Below are 7,005 nucleotides of genomic sequence, written 5' to 3' on the forward strand. Positions count from 1 at the left end.
ATAGATATAATTTGTCCTTGAAACATTGATTTGAAATACTGTATAATTCCATTCATTCCTTTGGAGGACTGCTCCTACTGGGGAATGCCAAATTATGTCTGACGGGTTGCTTCAAAGCTTCTCAATCGCCAATATACTGGATAGCATCAGCAATCCAGGGTTATATCCATCATTAGCACACAAAAATAGCCAATGCACAAAAATGACTACACTTTTGAGCTCCATGGGGGCATTCTCATGTGGTAGAGAATCCACTGGTCACCTATAGAGACCTGCCAAGAGGAAGGATGTTAAGTGCCACATGCCTTTCAATGCATGACTTTGAACACCTTGACATTTATTTGTTGTAAGAAATGTGCAATATAAATAAAGTTTGATTTGATTGATAACATTACAGCAGTAGAATATTTAATAGACTGTAATTTTCACGAGGACAAGTGCAGTTTTTCCATAAACTTTAATTGATAACTTGGGATTTTATCACTTGACATTAAAATCATATAGTGGGAAGGATCCTACAAATTAAGACTGTGTGAATGCATGTACCACTTCTAATAAACAAATACTGTTCCTTTGAATATTTATCTCTGGTCATGAAACAACAACACAGGTTGGATGTCTAAACAAAGTCAATTCTGAATGTCAATAGATTTTTAGATTCCTTATGATCAATGACAACATTCTAGAACTGAGTTATCACTCATCTAAGTCTGGTATCCGGGGTAGTCTGGTTAATGATAATAAAATTGATTAAGTGTCCCTTTCCTTGTAGAATGTTGACAGCAGTATAGAACACATTGTATTGCTAAGATGCTCAAACGTAACTTAATAGCTACACTCACCGACACAGGATAAACTTTATCCCTCATGCCGGCCCTGACTAAACCGGTAAGTTGCCCCTCACAATAGCTGCACTTCTCCACATGGCCAGACTTTTAGTGGTCTTCCCATTTTAATGCTCTAATGCTCATCCTTGAAAAATGTCATAAGGTCTGAAATAAAAGTCAACATACTGTACAAGCAATTATCTAGGCTAAGTAATACAATATTATTTTTTGATCTACTGTTCTGCTAACTAGCTAGCTAAAGTGTCATCAGTGGCTAGCTAAGACAGAGAAAGGAGACGGAAGAGGTTCAACACTTTATTAAATTATTTTCAATACAGCACATGGATTCATCATAGATTGGGCAAAGGTCTCTGATCGCGCTGGTGAACGGTAGCTGACAGTGTCGGCTAGAGATGACGTGCAGGAGCTTCCTGCAGGAATTTGTATTCTTACTGAGGTTTTCTCTGTAGCTAATTAGCTTCTTTTTTTTAAAGTAAATTGAGGCAAATATATTTATAAAACTCACCTTGCCTGAGAGATAATTAAAGGGATATCAAAACGTCACGCCAAGCTAAGCCTACACCAAACACATACTTAGTTTGAAGTGTTTGTAAAATTCACTATGTGAAAAATGAATGGTGAAAAAACGAATCAAACCATCGAGAAGGATAAAATAATTATAATAATAACCTGAACTTTGTTCAAGGCTTCATAATTATAGCGCAAGAGGCACACTTTTCAAGACCATCTGCCTTCAGTCCTCGATAGGGCACAGTGGTGAGTAGACTTCCAGTTATTTTCAGGTTAATTTGGGTGACTAACATGCTGACCACACTGCTTGCGTCACGTGCGCGAGCGTTGAAAAAGAAATGTACACATACATGTTATTCAATCATTGCACCCACACTGCTTGCGCTTGTCAACTAGTGTCTGCGTAGCCAGGGGCTAAAATAGAACTTGGTTCTATATGTGTCTCGTAGACGGGCTGCAAGTCCCGTCTCTCCAATCTCCTCATTGGTTTTTAGGAACATATACCGACCGCCATCTCCTCATTGGTTTTTAGGAGCATATATCCACTTGGGTGATTGGAAGATAAACTGAGGTCCAAACTCCAGTCCAGTTGGTAGTGGTAATGCACCTTAAAGTAGTTGGTATTGGTAATGCACCTTAAAGTTGGTTGCCAACCACCATATAAAGTCCAAAGAAGAAAAAGAAGCCTGAAGGAGGAGAGATTACTAGAAACAAAAACTCAGTTCATCCTTTTATCTGTGGATTAATTGTCAGAGGACCTTGTGCATTTCAGGTAAAATAACACCCAATGTTTATGTCCCAGGACAAATTATCTAGCAACAGCAAGCTAGCTAGCTAAATTGCCATAAATGTTTAATGCTTTTCGACCTGTCCCCAAATGAATATGGTTGGTTCAGAGTTAATTTTGATATTTCAACCCGAGTGTCCTGATCGCGTCTGGTGTGGGTGGACAAAATCAACATGCGATGGCGTATGCAGACGTGCTCGAGCGGTCTGATCAGCATGTACTGTAACAGGAATCATTTCCAGCGGATAATTTTTGAGCAAGCTGATCAATGTCCCACAGCTCTAGCCACCTGTTTTGAGTTTTAATGTGTCATAGAAATACTTATTTTATGATACAATGACATATAATAAAATACAAAAAATGTATTGAAATTTAAATTGGCCTGAATGGGGGGGGGCTGAATTGGTCTAAATTGATTGTGGTAAGACAATTGAAAGACGTGTAAAAATGTGTTATGACGCTGTTACCTATTCTGTGTCCATATTGCGCAACTCCATCACTATCTTCTCTTCACAGGTTGTTGAAGAAGTATTTGCAGTATATAACGTTCAGGGAAGAATGACTTCTGAAATGGACCCCAACACTGCTGGTGTTCAATACAACGGCTGGAATTAAGACAACATCAATCTGAATGTGGCTGGAACAGGTGTAACGGGGTAAGCTCTGAATAAGACGTATAAGAAACACTTACTTTACTTTCAATTAAGGTGTATCACATTAAAATTATATTCAGTGCACATTGTTTTTCCTCCATTAAATCCTATTTGATTAACTTCTCCAAATTCTGACCTCTTGAGTTTACTGATAGTGTATGTAACTGACCCCAACAGTAATCACTGGCCATATTTATTACATGACATGTTCTGCTTACCAAAGGCTCTACACCTGGGCGTAGCTATCAAGGTGGCCGGAGCTTTGGCTGCACCGGTGGCTGTTTACATCATAGGATACCTCATTGGATATTACGCCCACAAATGCTGACCAGCCACTGACCGAAGGACCCTCGTTCAGAGAGGAAGGACCCTCAACGGCTGGAATGATGTATCAATTATATATGGTTTTTAAATGACCAAATAATGGCTGTATGAGAGGATCAAAGATTATTGGAGCCACACTTTCAATAATAGTCAGGATTTTTTGTTTCCTTTTTAGAAATGTTTGACTTACAGTTCATGGTATATGTTCTTCTCAGTAAGTGATATTACAGCGCCTTCAGAAAGTATTCATACTCCTTAACCTATTCCACATTTTGTTGTGTTACATCCTGAATTTAAAATGGATTACATTTTTACCACATAATGACAAAGTGAAAACATGTTTTGACAAAATTGTGCTAATTTATTGAAATACAGAAACATTTCATTTAGGTAAGTATCACACCCCTGAGTCAATACGTTAGAATCACCTTTGGCAGCGATTAAAGCTGTGAGTCTTTCTGGGTAAGTCTCTAAGAGCTTTGAACACCTGGATTGTACAATATTTGCACATTACTATTAAAAAAATTCTTCAAGCTCCCTCAATTTGCTTGTTGATCATTTCTAAATACACTTTGACATTATGGGCTATTGTGTGTAAGCCAGTGACACAAAATCTCAATTTAATACATTTTAAATTCTGGCTATAACAACAAAATGTGGAAAATGTCAAGAGGTGTGAATACTTTCTGAAGGCACTGTATTCATTTCTGTAGTTTTAAGATTGTACTATTGAGCTTGTTTTGTAAGCCTATTCAACTGTACATCAAGGTCATTTGGCTTCAATATTTCTATGAAAGGACACAGCAAATACTAATAGCAATAAAAAGGCTGTTGAAAATATCTTGATTCCATGTGTTATTCCACAAACATTGTGTGTGAAATATATGGTCAAACAAGATGTGTTCCTCTTGAAAAGGACTGGAAACAATGTTATTCAGGTAGATGTACAATTGATGTCAGTATTGAGGTGTAATCATCTGCAAATATCAAACCTCATCTTTACAAAAATACACTTTAATATGTTTAGTTTCAGCCTTTTCTCACTTAAAATCTGCCAAGTCTGCAAAGAGAAATATCTTTATAATCAAACTATCATGCAGATAAAAAAATCCTGTGCATTTGAGCCCTGGAGCAGGGGTGTAATTTCCAGGGGGAAAGGGGGGATACGGACCCCCTATCAATATTAGAGGCAAAATTGTCTTCTGCAATGGTCCCCTCCCCAATGTTGAAGTCAACCTATGCGACTGCTCATATAGAGAGTGTAATGTCCACAATGTCAATGATGACGGTGAATTTTTTTAAATCTGTCATCTATTTTGCTCTTTCTCATTTACAACTACGACTTGGCCAAGAAAAAGCAAAGCAGTTCGACAAAAACAACAACACCGAGTTACACATGGGATAAACAAACGTACAGTCAATAACACAATAGAAAAATATATAAAGAGTGTATGCAAATGTAGTAAGATTAGGGAGGTAAGGCAATAAATATGCCAGAGTGGCGAAATAATTACAATTTAGCATTAACACTGGAGTGATAGATGTGCAGATGATGAAGTAGGGATACTGGGGTGCAAAAGATTTTTTAAATGTTTTACAATATGGGGATGAGGTAGTCGGGTGGGCTATTTACAGATGGGCCTTGTACAAGTGCAGTGATCGGGAAGCTGCTCTGACAGCTGATGCTTATAGTTAGTGAGGGAGATATGTCTCCAGCTTCAGTGATTTTTGCATTTCGTTCCAGTCATTGGCAGCAGAGAGCTGGTTATGGGTGCACCTCAGCCACGCTCAAGGTCCTAAACAATATCATAACCGTCATCGATAAGAGACATTACTGTGCAGCCGTCTTCATCGACCTGGCCAAGGCTTTCGACTCTGTCAATCACCACATTCTTATTGGCAGACTCAACAGCCTTGGTTTCTCAAATGACTGCCTCGCCTGGTTCACCAACTACTTCTCCGATAGAGTTCAGTGTCTCAAATCGGAGGGCCTGTTGTCCGGACCTCTGGCAGTCTCTATGGGGGTGCCACAGGGTTGAATTCTCAGGCTGACTCTCTTCTCTGTATACATCAATGATGTCGCTCTTGCTGCTGGTGATTCTCTGATCCCCCTCTACACAGACGACACCATTCTGTATACTTCTGGCCCTTCTTTGGACACTGTGTTAACTAACCTCCAGACGAGCTTCAATGCCATACAACACTCCTTCCGTGGCCTCCAACTACTCTTAAATGCAAGTAAAACTAAATGCATGCTATTCAACCGATCGCTGCCCGCACCTGCCCACCCGTCCAGCATCACTACTCTGGACAGTTCTGACTTAGAATATGTGAACAACTACAAATACCTAGGTGTCTGGTTAGACTGTAAACTCTCCTTCCAGACTCACATTAAGCATCTCCAATCCAAATTAAATCTCGAATCGGCTTCCTATTTCGCAACAAAGCATCCTTCACTCATGCTGCCAAACATACCCTCGTAAAACTGACCATCTTACCGATCCTCGACTTTGGCGATGTCATTTACAAAATAGCCTCCAACACTCTACTTAACAAATTGGATGCAGTCTATCACAGTGCCATCCGTTTTGTCACCAAAGCCCCATATACTACCCACCACTGCGACCTGCACGCTCTCGTTGGCTGGCCCTCGCTTTATACTCGTCGCCAAACCCACTGGCTCCAGGTCATCTACAAGTCTCTGCTAGGTAAAGCCCCGCCTTATCTCAGCTCACTGGTCACCATAGCAGCACCCACCCGTAGCACGCGCTCCAGCAGGTATATCTCACTGGTCACCCCCAAAGCCATTTCTTCCTTTGGCCGCCTCTCCTTCTAGTTCTCTGCTGCCAATGACTGGAACGAACTGCAATAATCACTGAAGCTGGAGACTCATATCTCCCTCACTAGCTTTAAGCACTAGCTGTCAGAGCAGCTCACAGATCACTGCACCTGTACATAGCCCATCCAACTACCTCATCCCCATACTGTATTTATTTATTTATCTTGCTCCTTTGCACCCCAGTATCTCTACTACCATCTACCATTCCAGCGTTTAATTGCTATATTGTAATTACTTGGCCACCATGGCCTATTTATTGCCTTACCTCCCTTATCCTACCTCATTTACACACACTGTATATAGACTTTTTCTACTGTATTATTGACTGTATGTTTGTTTATTCCATGTGTAACTCTGTGTTGTTGTATGTGTCGAACTGCTTTGCTTTATCTTGGCCAGGTCGCAGTTGTAATTGAGAGCTTGTTCTCAACCTGCCTACCTGGTTAAATAAAGGTGAGATAAAAAAATTAAAAAATGTAATAAGACTCCTGAACAGCTAATCAAATGGCTACCACCCTACTTTTAACACTGCTGCTACTCTCTGTTTATTATCTATGCAGTCACTTTAACTCTACCTACTGTACATGTACATTACTCAATTGCCTCGTCTAACCGGTGCCACCACACATTGACTCTGTACCGGTACCCCCTATATAGTCTCGCTATTGTTATTTTACTGTTGCTCTTGAATTATTTGTTACTTTATTTTTTACTTAACACTTATTTTTCTTAAAACTGCATTGTTGGTTAAGGGCTTGTAAGCATTTCACTGTAAGGTCTACACCTGTTGTATTCGGCGCATGTGACAAATACAATTTGATATGTAACAGTACCCCTGTGCTTTTCTAGTTAACCTGTAAATTCCCAAGCTGTTTTACAATTCAGTCAAATGGACGTGCACCATGCATGCACAGTAACTGACCATGGAGGCATTTATGAAACCAACTTTCAGGGGTTTCCTGTGTTATTGAGGCCAAACACGTTTCTACGTAGAACAAAGCACTGGCTTTCAACATGTGTAATAAAGAAACGCATAACCACTGC

The 7,005-nt window shown here is 39.9% G+C and overlaps 1 long non-coding RNA gene across 1 annotated transcript; it reads left to right on the top strand.

The window, feature by feature from the left end:
• The first annotated feature begins 1,279 nt into the window (after positions 1 to 1,279).
• LOC120060709 lies at positions 1,280 to 3,943 on the top strand. Its single transcript, XR_005478260.1, has 3 exons — positions 1,280 to 1,604; positions 2,662 to 2,801; positions 3,022 to 3,943. It is a non-coding gene; the product is annotated as an uncharacterized LOC120060709 (long non-coding RNA).
• The last annotated feature ends 3,062 nt before the right edge of the window (positions 3,944 to 7,005 follow it).

This window comes from Salvelinus namaycush, chromosome 16, assembly GCF_016432855.1.
Source record: "Salvelinus namaycush isolate Seneca chromosome 16, SaNama_1.0, whole genome shotgun sequence".
NCBI lineage: Eukaryota > Metazoa > Chordata > Actinopteri > Salmoniformes > Salmonidae > Salvelinus > Salvelinus namaycush.